A 21,667-nucleotide genomic window follows, 5' to 3' on the forward strand; every position below is an offset into this window, starting at 1 on the left:
AGCTAATATAAGGGCTAAAACTCCCCCAAGCTAAACCTTTGCTTGTCCCAAAGCAAGAAACCATACCCCATCAATTGCAATATACCAATCAAGCTATGCATAATGATTTAAAAACCTGAAACAACATGGGCAAGGAATAAAGCCAGAACATGGATGAGATTTACATGACGGCGTAGCATGGAAAACTTGAAATGAACCTTTAAGCTCTTGCATGATCTTTTGACTTATGGACTCTCACGGTGCACTCAAACTCTTTTATTTGTGAAAGGACATTTTTGTGAATGATCACTCAACTATCCTCGACTTATAATAATGTGCCCGCAATCTAATATGGTAATCAATCAAAATTAGTAAGCCAAAACAATCAAATGCAAGCATGATAAAAAAGCCAAATGGGTAGGAAGAAGGCAATATGTAATGGGTAAGAAAGGGGAACAAATGAATTGTGGATTGTGGAGCTAATGTCAAGGTAGCAACAGCCAAATGTAAGGATACTCAATCCCAATTCTAACCCAATTTGCAATTCAAATCAATAGTAAACTCTTCAAAATATGTGAATAATGTATGAGAGTTTCTCACATCAACTTCTTCTTCTCTTTTTTGTTTTCTTTTCAATTCATACTTCTTTTTTTCATTTCATGCTCTTTTTTTTTTTCATTTTTTTCTCAACTTCTATTTTTTTCTCAATTTTTTCATTTCAATTCATCATCATTTTTTTCTCATTTCTTTTCTTTCTTGAGCATTAAGACCAAGCTCACATGATATTCTAAACTTTGAAACAAATCCCAATTGAGCACCCAAACAAAACCGAACAAAGCTACTAGCTCAACAAGGTAGGCAAGTTATAATGTAGCTAGGGAAAAACGTTTGTGAAGGGGTCAAAAAGGCAAAAATATTCATGTGAATGTCTCCAAAATGCTATAAGAAATGAATGCATGCTTATAAAGAGATGACATGAGAACCATACTTGTGCGTTTTGATGAAACACACATCATAAGGAGACACCTACACTCACCTAAGAGAGACCAGATATGGATGCATCGGTCTAAGAGGTTCTACCTTACCAATTTGTAGTTTGCCAATAGTCAAGGTCAAGCCTATTTGGTTCATTTTCCATCTCCCACCTACTATGTCAAGACATCTCCATGTAGCTATTATCCCATCATATAAGATTAAATCATTAGCCAAAAGCTATTATTAGGATAAGCAAGAGGAAAAGTAGGCTACAAGCAAGCAAAAAGTACAAATTTCTCTCAAAATTTTTCAAATTTTCTACACTAAATGCAAACTATACTACAATGTAAATGCAATCTCCCCCCAAGCTAAACACAACATTGTCCTCAATGTGTCAACAATTAAATTACCCAACTAAACCATTAAAATGGCTCAAAGCACAAAACAAGAAGGACTAGAGGTCATATTTAATGGGTTGCGAGAAATTAAACTAAAATTGAAAGCAAATAAAACTTACTAGACTTGCTAGCCTCCCCCCAAGCTAGCATGAATACGAGGGAATGATGTTTAGTTGTGATTTAAAATGAAGAAATAAAGAAATACGATATAGAGAAAGAGGAGAAATACCGTCAAAATGTATGCGAATGATAGAACAATATTTGCCTTTTACCCGTAGAAGAAAAAAAGGTCAAGAAAATAACAACTCACGTCCCCGATCGGGGCTGGCAACCACGATCGGGGTTAACCGGTCAATGCTGCTTTTTTCCTTTGCTACCGTAATTAAGTAATTCCGTCCCGTTTTTCGAAAACTACGTCCCCGAAAGGGGTTCTTGAATGGGGAACCGTGCTAATTTCCCCCCTACGTCTCTTTTCTTCATTTTCACCTATAAATCACAAAAAGAAACATCGTCAAGTCTAGTTTATTATTACTAATCTACGAAAAACCGTAAATTGCGGAAAATTAAAAACAAAAATAATTAAAAGCAAATAAAAAGCTTGGGTTGCCACCTAAGAAGCGCTGGTTTAACGTCCCGCACGACGTAAGAAGCTATTTGATCAAGTTTCATCGTTGCTGTAACACTAGCGAATTTCTCATTTTGACATTTAAAATTTATTAAACCGTTTGATTACTTTATTTTATATTTTCGAATTATTAGATTTAATTAAATTTATTTCAAATGCGATTTTTATCAAATTAATATATAAAAGCTCATTTATATAAAATACATATTATTAAATTATATTTTTAAGGCGTAATTTATATCGGAATATATGTATACATATTTTTGGTCAGACAATAATAATGACCGTAATAATAATAATAATAATTTCCGTCCTAATTCCCGTCCAGCATAAGACCGTCACATTTCACTTTGTACCTACTTCAATCCAGACCAACCAGAAATCGACAACATGCTCACCTACCCTCTTACGCCCTACCTTTAAATATCTCTTTTATATACATATTTATATTAATATATTATTATTATTATTATATGTATTATTATTATTATTATTATTATTATTATTATTATTATTATTATTATTATTATTATTATTATTATTATTATTATTATTATTATTATTATTATTATTATTATTATTATTATTATTATTATTATTATTATTATTATTATATGTGGTTGTGTGTGTGTGTCATAATACCGCCCCCACCCCCTCATTTCTTCTTCTCCTTCTTTTCGAAAGAACAGAACAACAACAGCAATACAGCAGAAGTCCGTACCGCCATTTTTACGCACCTTCAACCATAGATCCCTCCCTCTTTTCTCAACCAAACTCTCTAATTTTTATACCATTCTCCTCCTCTTTCCTTCCTCATTCTTTTAAGGTAAGAAAGCTTCGACTTTGTTGAGGTTTTGAAAATGCCGTCTTACATGACAACTCGATTTCTTGTCTTAATCGACTCGTTTTCCTCCTTTTAGATGAACACTGAAGAAAGGCTAATGCTTTTAGACGTTTACTCGGAAATTCGTGAAGTTAAAGGTAACGGTGATAGGTTACTCGACAAAGGTCGAAATTCCGTCTTCTTGTGTCGTTTTATATGTTCTTTTCGGATAAAGTTTAATTCTTTACATTTTTCTTCCGTTTGTATGGTAAATATCGTCTCATATTGGTGTTTGGAATGGATTGTGTTGAGCCCGTGTTCTGTCGTGAGCTCTGCTTGCGCGAACTCAGTTTCGAACTCAGTTAGACGGGTGGAAGGGGTGGCTTGACTCTGTTTTGGAACGGGTAGAGCAGTTCTTGGGGACTGTTTTCATGTTTGGTTTCCTCTGATTAATATCACTATACGTATACTTGTATTTTTCCCGCTTGAATATCCATAATTGGTCCATGCTTGCCCCTGTTTTGGCGGCTGTTTACAGCCCTTTCCGCGCAACCACAAGTAGTGTTTTGGGTGCCTTTGCAGGGTGTGCAGAGGCAACCTCGGGCTGGTTTCTGAGTAGTGGAGGTTGGCTAGTTTGTGTGGGAAATAAGAGTATGAATTTATGTATATATGTATCCGTCTTAAGCAAGTTTATATGCCCGTCTTTTGGTTCACATGTTTGTTGATTCGGGTGAGATGTGGTGGTTGTGAGGTGACTATGTGGTTGGGCAGAAGATGGCCGTGGGCTGTGGTGTTGGCCACGGTTGGTTGGACACGGTTGATGAGTCTTTTGCTCAACTTGTCTTCTTCCTTGTTTTGTTAGTAACAAGGTTTGTTTTTGTTTTTAAAAGTTGGACTCATTATACTCTAGTTGTTGGGCTCACTATTCCTCTTTCGTTGAGCTTGTTATGCTTTGCCTACCGGGCTCACCTTATTTTATTTATTGGATTGGTATGCTCCTTGTGGTTGGACCTACATGTTCTCCTTTTGTTATGCTTGTGTACCTTTGGTTGGGAAAACCCATTATCATGAGAATGTCTAAAAATGACCCACTTGAGTCGGTTCCATTTTGTCCTCTATATTTCATATAACGTAAATTATTCATTATCACTCTTTATATCTTATTTAACCGGCGTGTTAAATTATAAAATGGAATGTTTAGTAATATAACACAAGTATGAGGTATTTATTATAAGTACTGGTAAGAGTCGTATTCTTGATAATGTCTAGTATTGTTCGGTTGTGAGAATCTTGATTCTATCGGATAATAGGGGTGAGCCATAGGCCCTCTAGTTGCGATATGATCGTCGGGATTGATGTTCCCATCCGTACTTATGGTGAGATGCAAGCCATAAGTATGAATGTGACATTAATAATCCCGTCCCATGTGCTTGTTTGTTGTATTTGGCCATGTTTTAAAGGTAACCGCTGAGCCAGATACTTGTTTGTTGTGCCTCGGACATGTTTTAAAGGTAACCTCTGAGTCGGGTACTTGTTTGTTGTATTTGGCCATGTTTTAAAGGTAACTGTTGAGCCAGCTACTTGTTGTTGTGCCTCGGACATGTTTTAAAGGTAACCTCTGAGTCGAGCACTTGTTTATTTTATTTGGCCATGTTTTAAAGGTAACCGCTGAGCCAGATACTTGTTTGTTGTGCCTCGGACATGTTTTAAAGGTAGCCTCTGAGTCGGGCACTTGTTTGTTGTATTTGGCCATGTTTTAAAGGTAACCGCTGAGCCAGATACTTGTTTGTTGTGCCTCGAACATGTTTTAAAGGTAACCCCCGAGTCGAGCACTTGTTTGTTGTATTTGGGCATGTTTTAAAGGTAACCCCTGAGCCAGATACTTGTTTGTTGTGCCTCGGACATGTTTTAAAGGTAACCTCTGAGTCGGGTACTTGTTTGTAGTATTTGGACATGTTTTAAAGGTAACCGCTGAGCCAAATACTTTATGTGTTGTGCCTCGGACATATTTTAAAGGTAACCTCTGAGTTGGGCACTTGTTTGTAGTATTTGGACATGTTTTAAAGGTAACCGCTGAGCCATATACTTTAGAGGTCGTGCCTTGGACATGTTTTAAAGGTAACTGCTGAGCCAAGGTACTTAAGGACTTGTGTCTCGGACATGCTTTAAAGGTAGCCTCTGAGCCGGATGCTTTGCTTATTTTGTGATGTTAGTAGTCCCATTTCGTGTATTGTATGTTGTTTGGTTTTCAAAGTTGGATGTATCATATGCCTTATCTATGATTGACTACGCATGTTTTGAATGTTTGTCTCATGTCCGATTGCTTGCATCAAATATTTATATTCACGATGTTCTAATATGTTCTTGTTTATCTGTGTTTCGACATTTTGTGGCTTGGAGAACCTTGAGTTACTCTCCACTAACTGTGGTGTTCATGTTTACATAAATGACAGGTGGTGCAGATGCTTACGTGGGGAACACATGTGGGCTAGCGAGAACTAAACCCTTGGACCTTAGTTTGCTAGTTTAGAAACCCCTTATCTGTTTATTCGTGGGATATCTTTTCCCCGCTTTCTAGACTTGGGTTGTAATAACCTAGGTTTGCCTATTGTTGTTTTTGTTTCATTTCATTTTTTTGGCATCCGCGTGTTAATCTTTAACTAGTAATAAAAAGTTTTTAATATATCATAAATTTCCGCTTTAATTTATTAGTTATATTTTCCGCGTTATCGCGGGGTGTCACAGTTGGTATCAGAGCCTATGTTGCTCCCGACGCACACACGTGTACCCCAAATTTAAACTTGAACCTGACCTTGAATAATGAATGAGAGATGGGTAGACTTAAGGAGCTAAGGTGGTAGTCTGTAGTGTGCTTGCTCTTTGTTAGGTTCTAGCATGTTTGTTGATTACCATTTAAAAATTGTTGTGTCCTTGGATCAATGACCATGAGCTTACCTATGTAAAGATCAAGATTTGGTGCCTATTCCCGGGAATTGAAGATTTGTTCAACCTTTGAAGAATGCTTCTACTTCCTCGAAGACATTTCTCATTCCTTGTGTACCTTGCCTTATTCTTCATCTCTTGGTGCTTATCCTTCTTCTAAACTCTCTTCTGTTGACCTTGAAAGCTACTCTTATACCCCTAACTTGTCCTTTGTTCCTTACTTATCCTTCTTTTTACGCCTTTTGATAGTACTCCTTCTTTTGAGGAATGTTGTCCTTGGTTGGAAATTTGACTTTTGAGGAGATTGTTTGTGTTTGACCCTTAACCCCGGTTTTGAGAGGATGTGATGTTAGAAAGACTTAGGTAGTGTGGTGAACCATACTTAGTGATTCTTATACCTAGTTCCTTGATAAAGTGAGTGTGGTTGTTTAGTGGGATTATTTGTGTTGTCAAGTGTGAGTTGCATTTGTTACTATGGTTATGGAACTTGGCCTTGTGGTTATCACTTGGAAATTTGAGTTGAGCTCGAGGTTAGCATAGTCGGTATACTTTTGTGAGTGTTGTGATGGTTACATAGAAACCTTGTTAGGTGAGAGTTGTAGCTAGTTTTGAAATCTCATTTGGGTATCCACTTTGCGGTAATGAGGATTAGTAGCCAGAGTTCTTGAGATGTAATTATAAGTTGAGATCGATAGATGTTGAACTGAGGTGAGTTATATGTTTTGGATGGTTGTCTCGTAGATCAGAGAATGTCACCGTTTAGGCTTTAGGTTTCAACAGTATGACAAGATCTCTTTGGGATGATAGAATGTGCAAAAGAACTTTTGAATTTGGAATTTGATTGAGAGTTGTACCATTTTGAGGAACTCATAGTTGATACTAGTTGGATATGAGTGTAGCTTTGTTAGGAGCTTTGACCTCGACCTCGTGGAGATGGTTTGTAGATGCGTGAGGATGTAGAGTTGTGAAATCACACTTATTGTGAAGTACCGTGTTTCAGGAAATGACTTAGGATGAAGTAACATAAGTGTTTTGAGGAAATCCTTGGGAGTGTTGTAGTTATAAGTTTTATTGATAAGAAGTTTTCGGAACCGATTAGGATGATGTTGTTATTTGGGGTTTGAGTACCTGGCGTTTCCTTGTTGTCTAATTCCCTTTCTTCTTTGACCATAAGCGTTACCGTTCATACCTCCTTTCCTCGCTTCATCATGCTCCTCCTTAAAATTTGATGTTGATAACCTATGAAACTCCATCTTTAACATCCTTGTAGATTTGACTTCAATTCTTACCCTAAGAAATTCATCATAGCTCTTTTGATTAGATAAGTTGAATCCTTTTTGCATACCGGTATCTATGATGTCTAAGTTACTTTTCTTTTATTCAATTTCTAAGCTTTCAAGCTACCAGTTTTGATTCGGTGTTAAAAGATTATGTTACTTTTGCAAAACCCTACCTATTTTAATGATTTGAAAATCAAAACTTGATTTAATTCCCTATTTGTTCCTTGAGTATATACTTCTTTATCATGATTTTAATTGCTAAACCCGAGATTTCTTTAAATTTTACCCAATTTCTGTTAACTTTGATCCATTTACGACTTCCTTGTCAAAGTTAATATTATATTTTCAGGAATTTGACTCCCTTTTGAGTTTAAAAGTGAAACCAGTATCTCTATTTTGGCTTTAGCAAAAGAAAATTCGAGTGGATTACCTTTTTCTTTTGATTTTAACGTTGATCGGGTGTTAGAACTCGTTATTAGAGGCGTTTAATAACTTGTTCTACGCTTGTCGGCGAATTGATTTTGTTTTAAATCTGTCTTTGACTTGGAAAGTTAGCGTTCTTGTGTGCACGACAAGAGCAATTTCGTTCCATGAATGAGACTTACACTTTTGAAAACTCTCCGTTAATGTTTTGAAATTGTTTTGATTTTTGGTTTATACAATGATTTACATTTCGACCTGGTTCTATCAGAAAATTTGAAAGAATTTTAATTCTTACGATAAGTAACCTTTTAAATGTTTTGGTTACCGATTCCAAAATTCCAGTTTTACTTTTATATATAACCTTTTATTTCTAGTTTCAAGTTTCGAGAACAAAACTTTTTAAAAGGTGGGGTGATTGTAACACCCGCAAATTTCTCATTTTGACATTTAAAATTTAGGGTTTTTCTATCCTATGTCCACTAGGCATAGGATAATAAACCAAAAATAGAAAGTATTAAATGATATTTTCATGGGAAATTTTGATATCTCATCACTTTTAATTTTCTTCACAAAAAATATATTTAATACTTTCCTATTTTAGTTTCTTATCCTATGCCTAGTGGGCATAGGATAGAAAAACCGTAAAATTTATTAAACCGTTTGATTACTTTATTTTATATTTTCGAATTATTCGATTTAATTAATTTTATTTCAAATGCGATTTTTATAAAAGTAATATATAAAAGCTCGTTTATATGAAATACATATTATTAAATTATATTTTTAAGGCGTAATTTATATAAGAATATATGTATACATAGTTTTGGTCAGACAATAATAATGACCGTAATAATAATAATAATTTCCGTCCTAATTCCCGTCTGGCATAAGACCGTCATATTTCACTTTGTACCTACTTCAATCCGGACCAACCAGAAATCGACAACATGCTCACCTACCCTCTTACACCCTACCTTAAATGTGTCTTTTATATACATATTTATATTAATATATCATTATTATTATTATTATTATTATTATTATTATTATTATTATTATTATTATTATTATTATTATTATTATTATTATTATTATTATTATTATTATTATTATTATTATTATTATTATTATTATTATTATTATTATTATTATTATTATTATTATTATTATTATTATTATTATTATTATTATTATATGTGGTTGTGTGTGTGTCATAATACCGCCCCCACCCCCGCATTTCTTCTCCTCCTTCTTTTCGAAAGAACAGAACAACAACAGCAACACAACAGCAGTCCGACCGCCATTTTTACGCACCTTCAACCATAGATCCCTCCTCCTTTTCTCAACGAAACTCTCTAATTTTTATACCATTCTCCACCTCTTTCCTTCCTCATTCTTTTAAGGTAAGAAAGCTTCGACTTTGTTGAGGTTTTGAAAATGTCGTCTTAAATGACAACTTGATTTCTTGTCTTAATCGACTCTTTTTCCTCCTTTTAGCTGAAGACTGAAGAAAGGCTCATGCTTCTGGACGTTTACTCGGAAATTCGTGAAGTTAAAGGTAACGGTGATAGGTTACTCGACAAAGGTCGAAATTCCGTCTTCTTGTGTCGTTTTATATGTTCTTTTAGGATAAAGTTTAATTCTTTACATTTTTATTTCGTTTGTATGTTAAATATCGTCTCATATTGGTGTTTGAAATGGATTGTGTTGAGCCCGTGTTCTGTCGTGAGCTCTGCTTGCACGAACTCAGTTTCTGACTAACTTAGACGGGTGGAAGGGGTGGCTTGACTCTGTTTTGGAACGGGTAGAGCAGTTCTTGGGGATTGTTTTCGTGTTTGGTTTCCTCTGATTAATATCAATATACGTATACTTGTATTTTTCCCGCTTGAATATCCATAATTGGTCCATGCTTGCCCCTGTTTTGGCGGCTGTTTACAGCCCTTTCCGCGCAACCACAGGTAGTGTTTTGGGTGCCTTTGCAGGGTGTGCAGAGGCAGCCTCGGGCTGGTTTCTGAGTAGTGGAGGTTGGCTAGTTCGTGTGGGAAATGAGCGTATGAATTTATGTATATATGTATCCGTCTTAAGCAAGTTTATATGCCCGTCTTTTGGTTCTCATGTTTGTTAATTCGGGTGAGATGTGGTGGTTGTGAGGTGATTATGTGGTTGGGCAGAAGATGGCCGTGGGCTGTGGTGTTGGCCACGGTTGGTTGGACACGGTTGATGAGTCTTTTGCTCACCTTGTCTTCTTCCTTGTTTTGTTAGTAACAAGGTTTGTTTTTGTTTTTAAAAGTTGGACTCATTATACTCTAGTTGTTAGGCTCACTATTCTTATTTCATTGGGCTTGTTATGCTTTGCCTACCGGGCTCACCTTATTTTATTTATTGGATTGGTATGCTCCTTGTGGTTTGACCTACAAGTTCTCCTTTTGTTATGCTTGTGTACCTTTGGTTGGGTCAACCCATTATCATGAGAATGTCTAAAAATGACCCACTTGAGTTGGTTCAATTTTGTCCCGTATATTTCATATAACGTAAATTATTCATTATCACTTTTTATATCTTATTTAACCGGCATGTTAAATTATAAAATAGAATGTTTAGTAATATAACACAAGTATGAGGTATTTATTATAGGTACTGGTAAGAGTCGTATTCTATATAATGTCTAGCATTGTTCGGTTGTGAGAGTCTTGATTCTATCGGATACTAGGGGTGAGCCATAGGCCCTCTAGTTTCGATATGATCGTCGGGATTGATGTACCCATCCGTACTTATGGTGAGATGCAAGCCATAAGTATGAATGTGACATTAATAATCCCGTCCCATGTGCTTGTTTGTTGTATTTGGCCATGTTTTAAAGGTAACCGCTGAGCCAAATACTTGTTTGTTGTGCCTCGGACATGTTTTAAAGGTAACCTCTGTGTTGAGCACTTGTTTTTTGTATTTGGCCATGTTTTAAAGGTAACCGCTGAGCCAGATACTTGTTTGTTGTGCCTCGGACATGTTTTAAAGGTAACCTCTGAGTCGGGCACTTGTTTGTTGTATTTGGCCATGTTTTAAAGGTAACCGCTGAGCCAGATACTTGTTTGTTGTGCCTCAGACATGTTTTAAAGGTAACCTCTGAGTCGGGCACTTGTTTGTTGTATTTGGCCATGTGTTAAAGGTAGCCGCTGAGCCAGATACTTGTTTGTTGTGCCATGACAGGCTAAAGTCGTATGCCTATCAAATGTAAATTTATAATCACTTACTTACTAAACTACTAAAACAGTAATATAGCGAAAGTAAGGGTCGAACCCACAAGGAAGGACTAAGTCAATTAAAGTGTACGGTAATGTAGAGTAAAGTAACCAGTTTATGGGGGGATTTGATTTGTTTGATTAACTAAAGAACTAAGATTAAGCAAATAATGAAATAGATGAATTCAAATGGTTTAAAAGGTCTTAGACGGTTCCAATTACTAATCTTGATCACTCTATCGTGAATGTAAAATTCAAATTATCCTTACGAATAGTCAATTAAAACGAATCCCGTTCTTAATCAACCCTAATTATTAAACAACCCTAACAATCCAGTTCAAGGTTTAATTCAATAGCAGCAATATAATTTAGAGAATTCGATAGAGAATAAATAGCGCATATAATCCAGTTGCACTTTAGATATTTATGTGAATCGCTTCTAAGTACTAATATCAACGTATCCCGTTCAATATTAATTCCTAGTTGTTACTATTGTAAAGTCAATCAATAAATCCTATTCAATCAACAATACTAACAATAGAATGAAGAAATCGACTACTAGTTGCGCACCTAGCAATTATCAATCAACATTCATATAATTAATAGCTAAGCAATTCACAATAATCAAGAAGAGAAATTAAAACATTCAAACTCACAACCGGATTTAGAGTGCTTCAATCGCTTGAATCCAAGATGAAAGATTAGTTACACATCGTCTGCTAAAAACAATAATAGGGTTTTCTTCTCAAAGTTGTGTAAATCTTTTCTAAAACTAAAATAATAAGTTATATAGTAATTAGGTAAGATAACTAGATTAGGAAATAAAGTATTATTAATAATAATAATCGGAACAAACCGAGTAAAATAAAGAAACAAACACTAGTCTAACGAAGCTTAATCATGCGACAAAGCACAAACAAGTGTCAAATGTAGGTCGAGCCTCGGTCGCGCGTAGGTCGCGACTCGGTCGCGCCTAGGTCGCGCGTAGGTTGAATGCAGGTCGAGCAATAGCTGCTGCCGCCCCTTCCCTTTTTTGATTTATGCGCGCTCAATTAGTGTACCTTAAGCGCACACGTCTCAGATATTTTCATAGGTATCCGGGCCCATCTCTCCTCGGACTTGGACTCCGTTTTAAACATATAAAACTGACCCACAAGATCTTCTTCATCTTTTCCATGCTTATTTCTCAATATTTGGATCCAAGTTCCGCCAACGTTACAACTTAAAGCATTGTACCATTATAATTCATTAAGGACCGCCTTTGTCACTTGAACTTCACTAATTCGACCTTCTTAACACATACTAAAACCGTCTCATCAACTTCCCCACACTTAGATCTTTACTCGTCCTCGAGTAAACTCAAAGGACCCAATAAATTAAACCAACACCAATCCACAGAAGTATGGGAAAAATCAACAAGACTCACAATGAAACTTATAAAGATGGGTCTCCAATATTGTAAAGGGACATCAATTTTTTTTTCATTTTTCTTATATCTCTCATTTTGCCTAGAGCGCCCGCCCTTGCGGGTTTTCACTCTAGCTTATCATTCTTTTTTTTTCAATCTCACATCTTCTCTCTGTGGCACGCAACTCGAGTCTTCATTTTACCCGGAGCGCCCTTTCGAGTTTTCACTCCGTCCTCGGCCACATCCCAATCTTGCCTAGGCGCCCTTTCGGGTTTTCACCTAGCCGGGATCCATTCTTTTTTCTTTTTCACTTTTTTTCATTTTTCTATTTTTTTTTTCAATTTTTTTTTCAATTTTTTTTTGGGAATAGAAATAACTGAAATAAAGCACACCACACAAGTACAATGAATTACAATCGGAACGATTCTCCTCCCTACACTTGAATTAAACATTGTCCTCAATGTTGTATAGGACACAATAAAAAGGAAAGGAGAAAACACACCTTATTAAAGGGAGCGTCATGCGACTTCACTAGTACATCCATCCTTCAGCAAACCACATGAACATGTCAACCACTCACCACACCTCCTCCCCACACTTAGCCATTTGCATCTCCAATAACACACAATAAGAACAATAAGGAATCACCAAAGAATACTAGCGCCCCTTATCGCTCCAATCCTAACAAATGACCAAATGAAGTAAATACAAAACAAGCTCAAATGGTGTGTCCTAGTCTCCTCTACTCCAACTCACAAGTCCATCCAATCGCAATAAAAAGGTGCTGATGTGACCATTATTTGCACACATTTAGTCCCCTAATTGAGCCTATTTTGCATACTATTATAACATTCTATGGCCATTTTATCCGTCAAAACCTTCCTATTTGCTTTTCTATCGCATTTCTTATGTTTTGTAGAAAAGGAGATAATAAGGCGGAAATTCCCGTCTTTCGTGCATATTTGGAAGCTTATTGATGATATTAGATGGACTAGTATGAAGAGGAGGCAAGAATGATGACCAATGATGTAAGAATAAAGAGTATATAGAAAGGTCATAAGGTTTAAAGCAAGGAGGAAAAGCAAGGAAGCCATTCATGAAGAAAACTGCTCGGAACGCAAATCAAGGGCTGCTCCTTTGGCTTTGAAAGTATGCTAGTTGGAACGACGTCGAAAAAACAAGTGATCTAGGCTTTTGAATCACTCCAATAGGGGTCCGGATGAGAAAATGACGTCCGTTTTACAATCCGAGGTCAAACAAAGAAGCTGTTCGGGAATCCGCGCGTCCCGAGAAGAAGACGCCCGTCGTCCCTACAATCCGCCCGTCTTCTCTCAAATCCGCCTGGATTGCATCTACAGAATCCGTCCGTCTTCTTCCAAAGACGCCCGGATTGAGACACTGGAATCCGCCCGTCCCGAGCCTAAGACGCACGGATTCCAGTCCAGCGCAAATTCTTTCTTCAAGCTTTCAAGAAGGACGCCCTTCCTTCTAAAAATACCGGAGTCTCCCTGCTCAAATCTCAAAAGTGTAATTACTAGTTTAGCCCTTAGTTAACCCTAATACATCCACCTAATTTCCACTATAAATACCCCATTTGTAATAATCAAATCATCAAGTTTTATTAGAGATAAACAAGTTTTTAGAGTAGAAAATCCTTCTTTAGATTAGATTAGGAGTAGATTAGAATAGATTACTCTTTAATCTTTCCACAAATTACACATTAATCTCTCCTTAATTATTGTTCAAGTTTACTATTCAAGTTTATTATTGGGTAATTGAAGATTATTGGGTTATTATTGGGAGATTGACAACCTTCCATCAATCATCAAGTTCTTCTATTATTCTTTGCATTATTATTTGGATCATCTCAAGTTTGGTATACTTTCTTTACTCTTTAATCTTTATTGTTCATTTTCTTCATTCTATTATCATGTTTATACTTGTTGTGATGATTGACACCATTAATGACATGTTTCCCATGATGATGAGTGAGTAGTCTTTTAGCTAGGATTAGTGGGTAATTAGGGGAAACCAACATGGGATTGATTCATGCTTAATCTAATATGTACACATGATTAAATTGCTTGCTTGTTGTGATGTCAACTTTATGAACATGTTATGTTTGATGAAATGCTAAGCCTATGAATCCTTGCATTTTTACCATCTCTTATCTACTCAACTTGACTTGTAAGATATAAACCAACTCGAGTCTTTTTAGACCAAGCATAGAAGTTGAATAGGAGGAAAGTAAGTCGACTTGTAGGTGTTGTACAATCTAATCGATTCGGCTCCGGGACCCAACTCTTCCTATGAACCGTAAGACATAAACCAACTCGGTTCCTCCACAACATTAATTGCTTGCAACCTTGTAAACATGTTTGTATGATCAACACCATGAATCCCCTATGACCCCATGATATCCTAGCACTTTTTATCATTTGTTTACATCTTTCCTTTTATTGCTTGTTTTACTTTATTGCTTTTATTAGTCTAGAACACAACTACAAATCCAAATCAATCGTGACACTAGCATAAATTGAGATAGATGGACTTAGAACCCAAAGCACACCGTCCCATGGATCGACCTCGACTTACCGCTAACTAGTTGTTTGTTGAGTATTATAAATGTGTTTGATTGGATGTGACCCGACGACATCACCCTCCATCAGGTGCCCACAACATCACACCGCGATTTCTCCTCACCTTAACCACTAACCTACCCAGCCACCCTTCTATGTTGCCCTTCTTATGACGCCAACACCATAAATATGAAATGAATCTTGAGGTATTGTCCGATCATTTTTTTTTGATTTTTTTGATTTTTTTGGATTTTCATTGTTTTTTTTTTTTTTTTTTTTTTTTGCAAAAATAATAATCTACGGGTTGCTTCCCGGGAGCGCTTTTATTTAACGTCGTTGGCTCGACATCTCGCGGAATGGTAAACCACCCGACTTAAGCTTAGATAGAAAAGTTACCTGAACTTACCAATGGACCATTCAGAATGAGTGAAAAGCCAAGTCATGCGCGGAACAACTTAATGCCCTCAGTAACCTATCAAACATGATAGCCCACAAAAACGAGAAGTGACAATAATAGTGCAAGAGCAGCTGAAACCATACATGTACAAAAGAGGTATAAACATGCAAATACTTTTCTTTACCTATATGCTTCTCAAAATTAGCTACCACGTCACGATATGGCTCCTTATATGATGAGGTTGATATAGTGATAGTCAAGTAAGGAATGGAGATAATATAAATTTTTTGAGGGACTAACATAGATTGAGTCTCAAAAGGTGGAATGCGTGATTCCTCCTTGTGCATATAAGACTCATTAACTACCTTGTCCTCTCCTTCCTCCACCTTTTTATCAAACTCCATGCTAAAGAATTCACCAAGTGTAGGAAGATCATCTTTCATATTATTAAAAACAAGTATCTCCTCTTCTTCCACCCCGCTCACTATGGTCTCATCACATGACACAAACACCCCCTCTTTCTCATGCTCAACAATCACATTTGAAGAATCATCAACGATCGAAACATTACTCAAATCACTTTGCATCAATGAATTATCAATATGTATCGTCTCAATATTAGTGCAAGATGAGTCAACAAGCATAGAAACAGGGGAAGGGGTTAAAGAATGTATCACATCATATTCATCTTCCTCATCATCCCAAAAACCATTATCATCACTGTCAACATCACACTCTTTATAAGAGTGCTTCACTTCAGGTTCAAGGGGAAGGGGGTCATGAAACTTATCAACATGCTCAGTTTGCCACTTAATATAATAAGAATCAAGTTCTTCTTGTGTCAAAGGCATATCAAAGTGGTTAGTCACTTGTTCAACACGGTCCTCTAAATCTTGAGTAACTAGGTTAGTCTCACATGGGGAGGGATTAACATTAACACAAGAGGAATTCACATCAGCCATATAAGCAAGTCTCATGTCTTCAGTAGACATATGAGATTTATCATGACAACTCAAAGCATCCGAATAAAGGGGTAGGGGTTGAATATGGAGTAAATTATATTGTTCTCATTCTTCAGTCTCATGAGCCAAATATTGAAAAAGTTCCCACTTTTCTTCATAACTCAACCCATTAATAAAATTTCCCCCACTCAAAGAATTCACATGACCAAGAGTCTCCTTATTCAAACCATTATAAATTACATGACAAAGCTCCCATATTTGATAAGGATGACGACATCTTATAACATATTCATGGAGTCTATTAAAATATTTATAAAACAGTTCATGCTCATATTGGGGAAAATATTTAGTAGCCATCTATCTATCAAGTAAACTAATACGAAGCTAACTAACTAAAGCTCTCTATACTAAGACACCAAAATTAACTATTGCCTTCCCCGGCAATGGCGCCAAATTTGACAGGCTAAAGTCATATGCCTATCAAATGTAAATTTATAATCACTTACTTACTAAACTACTAAAACAGTAATATAGCGAAAGTAAGGATCGAACCCACAAGGAAGGACTAAGTCAATTAAAGTGTACGATAATGTAGAGTAAAGTAACCAGTTTAAGGGGGGATTTGATTTGTTTGATTAACTAAAGAATTAAGATTAAGCAAATAATGAAATAGATGAAATAGATGAATTCAAATGGTTTAAAAGGTCTTAGACCCAAGCATATATCCACACTCAATAACAATTGATCATTGTAAGACGGTTCCAATTACTAATCTTGATCACTCTATCGTGAATATAAAATTCCAATTCTCCTTACGAATAGTCAATTAAAACGAATCCCGTTCTTAATCAACCCTAATTATTAAACAACCCTAACAATCCAGTTCAAGGTTTAACTCAATAGCAGCAATATAATTTACAGAATTCGATAGAGAATAAATAGCGCATACAATCCAGTTGCACTTTAGATATTTATGTGAATCGCTTCTAAGTACTAATATCAACGTATCCCGTTCAATATTAATTCCTAGTTGTTACTATTGTAAAGTCAATCAATAAATCCTATTCAATTAACAATACTAACAATAGAATGAAGAAATCGACTACTAGTTGCACACCTAGCAATTATCAATCAACATTCATATAATTAATAGCTAAGCAATTCACAATAATCAAGAAGAGAAATTAAAACATTCAAACTCACAACCGGATTTAGAGTGCTTCAATCGCTTGAATCCAAGATGAAAGATTAGTTACACATCGTCTGCTAAAAACAATAATAGGGTTTTCTTCTCAAAGTTGTGTAAATCTTTTCTAAAACTAAAATAATAAGTTATATAGTAATTAAGTAAGATAACTAGATTAGAAAATAAAGTATTATTAATAATAATAATCGGAACAAACCGAGTAAAATAAAGAAACAAACACTAGTCTAACGAAGCTTAATCATGCGACAAAGCACAAACAAGTGTCAAATGTAGGTCGCGCCTCTGTCGCGCGTAGGTCGCGTCTCGGTCGCGCGTAGGTTGAATGCAGGTCGCACAATAGCTGCTGCCGCCCCTTCCCTTTTTTGATTTATGCGCGTTCAATTAGTGCACCTTAAGCGCACACGTCTCAAATATCTTCATAGGTATCCGGGCCCATCTCTCCTCGGACTTGGACTCCGTTTTAAACATATAAAACTGACCCACAAGATCTTCATCATCTTTTCCATGCTTATTTCTCAATATTTGGATCCAAGTTCCCCCAACGTTACAACTTAAAGCATTGTAGCATTATAATTCATTAAAGACCGCCTTTGTCACTTGAACTATACTAATTCGACCTTCTTAACACATACTAAAACCTTCTCATCATGCCTCGAACATGTTTTAAAGGTAACCTCTGAGTCGGGCACTTGTTTGTTGTATTTGGCCATGTTTTAAAGGTAACCGCTGAGCCAGATACTTGTTTGTCGTACCTCGGACATGTTTTAAAGGCAACCTCTGAGTCGGATACTTGTTTGTAGTATTTGGACATGTTTTAAAGGTAACCGCTGAGCCAGATACTTTATGTGTTGTGCCTCGGACATGTTTTAAAGGTAACCTCTGAGTCAGGCACTTGTTTGTAGTATTTGGACATGTTTTAAAGGTAACCGCTGAGCCATATACTTTAGAGGTCGTGCCTTGGACATGTTTTAAAGGTAACCGCTAAGCCAAGGTACTTAAGGACTTGTGTCTCGGACATGCTTTAAAGTTAGCGTCAGAGCCGGATGCTTTGCTTATTATGTGATATTAGTAGTCCCATTTCGTGTATTGTATGTTGTTTGGTTTTCAAATATGGATGTATCATATGCCTTATCTATGATTGACTACGCATGTTTTGAATGTTAGTCTCATGTCCGAGTGCTTGCATCAAATAGTTATATTCATGATGTTCTAATATGTTCTTGTTTATCTGTGTTTCGACATTTTGTGGGTATGAGAACCTTGAGTTACTCCCCACTGACTGTGGCGTTCATGTTTACATGAATGACAGGTGGTGCAGATGCTTACATGGGGAAGACGTGTGGGCTAGCGAGAACTAAACCCTTGGACCTTAGTTTGCTAGTTTAAAAACCCTTATCTGTTTATTCGTGGGATATCTTTTCCCCTCTTTCTAGACTTGGGTTGTAATAACCTAGGTTTGCCTATTGTTGTTTTTGTTTCATTTCATTTTTTTGGCACCCGTGTGTTAATCTTTAACTAGTAATAAAAAGTTTTTAAAATATCATAAATTTCCGCTTTAATTTATTAGTTATATTTTCCGCGTTATCGCGGGGTTTCACAGTTGCTCTTGCCACCACCCAAGCTCCATTTCATATCTCCTTTTGCATCTCGCAACCATTTGAAATTGTTCAAATAAAATTTCCCTTTCTTTTTGGCACGCTTAGCAATAGTGCCCTTAGCATTGTCACCTACACAACAAACACCACCCATATCGTCCTCCAATGGATCCATTAGTAAGGATCCAAGCGTAGTAGAGGCATTAGGAGAGTCCACAGTGCTAAATAAATAACAAGACACTTTTAACATTGGGCTTCTAATGGTGTTGTTTTTGCTAAAGGAAACCCGGTCATCACCCACTTCTAACGTCAATGTCCCATTTTTCACATCAATTAGCGCACCCGCGATGTGAAAAAATGGCCTACCCAATATAATTGGGGTTTGTGAGTCCTCGGCCATATCAATTATGAGGAAGTCAACGTGTATGAAAAACTTGCTAACTTTGACGGGTACATCTTCTAAGACACCTAAGGGTCGCTTTAAAAACGATCCGCCATTTGCAATGTGATACTTGTGCATTTTAAAGAACCCATGTTAAGTTTTTCACAAATAGAATAGGGCATGACACTCACACTAGAACCTAGGTCGCAAAGGGCTTTATCAATGGTATTTGTGCCTATAGTGCAAGGAATAGAATAGCTACTGGGGTCCTTAAGTTTTGGGGGAGACTTATTTTATAAGAGTGCACTACACTCTTCGGTGAAAGCAATGGTCTCAACCTCATTGAAGGATCGCTTCTTTGTGAGGATTTCCTTCATAAACTTTGAGTAGGAAGGGACTTGGGTAAGCAATTCTATAAATGGGACGGTGACTTGTAAATTCTTACAAACTTTCAAGAACTTACCGAACTTACCTTCCTCCTTATGCTTTGCTAGACGATGAGGAAACAGTACTTGAACAACTTCCTTTGGAGGAGCATCCTCCACATCTCTCACTTTCACTTTCTCATTCTCATTGGGAGCATCAATCTTCTTAGAAACGGCATCATCCTCCTTAGCATTAGGAGAGACTTTCCTCAACAATCACCTCGTCACTTTCTTTGGGCATAGGGGACTCAACATTCTTGGCATCAAGCTTGGTCTTTCTTTTTAGCATCAATAATCGATGAGGAAATGGCACACAATCCTTAACAAGAGGCTCTTCACTAGCCTTTTTTTTGTCATTTACCCCAAGCTTAGGCTTTTTAACAACCACTTCGTCATCCAAAGTCATGGATGGCTCATCATAGGTTGTACCACTTCTCAAGAAAATAGAATTAACGGTCTCTTGTGGTTGCTCACCTTAAGGTGGTAATTGACTCATTTTCCTTGGAGAGCTAGATGAGGCTAGTTGAGCCATTTGTTACTCCAACATCTTGATTGCGGCATTGTGAGCTTGATCACTCTTTTGGATTTGAGCCAACAATTCCCTTTGCATTTGAAACATCATAGCCTCGATTTTACCTTCTCCTTGGTTATTTTGTTGGCCATTGTGAGGTGGTGGCCCTTCATTTTGTTGGTAGTTTTGTTGAGGTTGCCTTTGTTGGTTTTGATAACCCGGTGGATGATTATACCTTTGTTGTTGAGGGACATAGGAATTTTGTTGTGGTGGGGGTTGAGGGTTAAGCACATTGTTGATAGTATAAGACAAGTTCGGATGGAATTTTGAATTCGGGTTATAAGTATTGGAAAATGCACCCGGTGGATATGAACTTTCTCTAAGAGATTGAAAAGCATTTACCTCCTTAATAGTAGCTCGGCAATGAGCGGTGTAATGACCCCCACCTCCACAACCGTCACAAACAATGATTTGACTTGTAGAAGACACGGCATTGAGTTGTTGTAGGGAATCTCTAGCATCTCGTTCCGCCAATTGTTGTTGGAGTAAGGCAATTTGAGCCAACAAGATGGGATTGTCGGAGGATTATTCTTTACCTTTGAGTGGCACACTTTGGGAATTGACATATTGTGAATCATGGACCGCCATAGATTCGATCGTGGTATGAGCAATATTGGTGTCAATTTCATCAAACCGCCCATTGTTGGCGGAATCAAGAATCCTTCAGGATTTGGCACAACATCTATTGTAGAATGTTATAGCTAGAAACCAATCATCTAGCCCATGATGTTGGCATTGCCTTTGTAGTTCCTTGTACCTCTCCCAAGCCTCATATAAGCTCTCAAGAGCTTGTTGACGAAATCCGATGATTTGGCTCCTCAAAGTTTGAGTTTTCTCCGGTGGAAAAAACTTTTAATAGAAAGCAAGAGCCAATGTCTTCCAATTGGTGATTACCATAGCGGTGCGTTAAAGGATATTGATCCAAAGCTTGGCCTTATCCTTCAAAGAGAAAGGGAAAAGTATTTCCCTTATTTGGGCTTGAGTGACGCCCGTTTGACGGATCATGGAGCAATAATCGCAGAAATATTGCACATATAAATTGGGATCCTCCAAAGGCTTTCCCCCAAATTTCTTTCTCTCCACAAGGCTAATGAAAGCCGGTTTGATCTCGAAGTCCGGCGCGGTAACTTGAGTAGTTGTGATACCGACTGGAAGCATGGCCGCGGTGGGCTTTGAGTGATCGGAGGGTTTCACCATCTTTTTAGTAGAAGATGGTGGTGGTGGTGGAGATGATGAACTTGAAACTTCCTCCTCTTCAAGGGCTTCTATATCGTCTAAGTAAGACTTTCTAGCACTTTCAACTTGTACGGGAGAAGAGGCTTCTTTCACTTCTTTCCAAAAACGTCGTCTTCTCCTAAAGGCTTTCTCGGGATCGGAATCCGGTGAAAGAAAATCTCCACTACGAGAGGACCTGGGTATAAGACAACAATTTTTAGAAAATGATAAGCAACGGTCTCAA

The 21,667-nt window shown here is 37.0% G+C and overlaps 1 non-coding gene across 1 annotated transcript; it reads left to right on the forward strand.

Annotated features, from left to right (window-relative positions):
- The first annotated feature begins 20,926 nt into the window (after window positions 1–20,926).
- Window positions 20,927–21,033, forward strand: LOC141644872 (small nucleolar RNA R71). The gene has a single exon (XR_012544475.1). It is a non-coding gene; the product is annotated as a small nucleolar RNA R71 (small nucleolar RNA).
- The last annotated feature ends 634 nt before the right edge of the window (window positions 21,034–21,667 follow it).

This window comes from Silene latifolia, chromosome 2 (genome assembly GCF_048544455.1).
Source record: "Silene latifolia isolate original U9 population chromosome 2, ASM4854445v1, whole genome shotgun sequence".
In the NCBI taxonomy this organism is placed as follows: Eukaryota; Viridiplantae; Streptophyta; class Magnoliopsida; order Caryophyllales; family Caryophyllaceae; genus Silene; species Silene latifolia.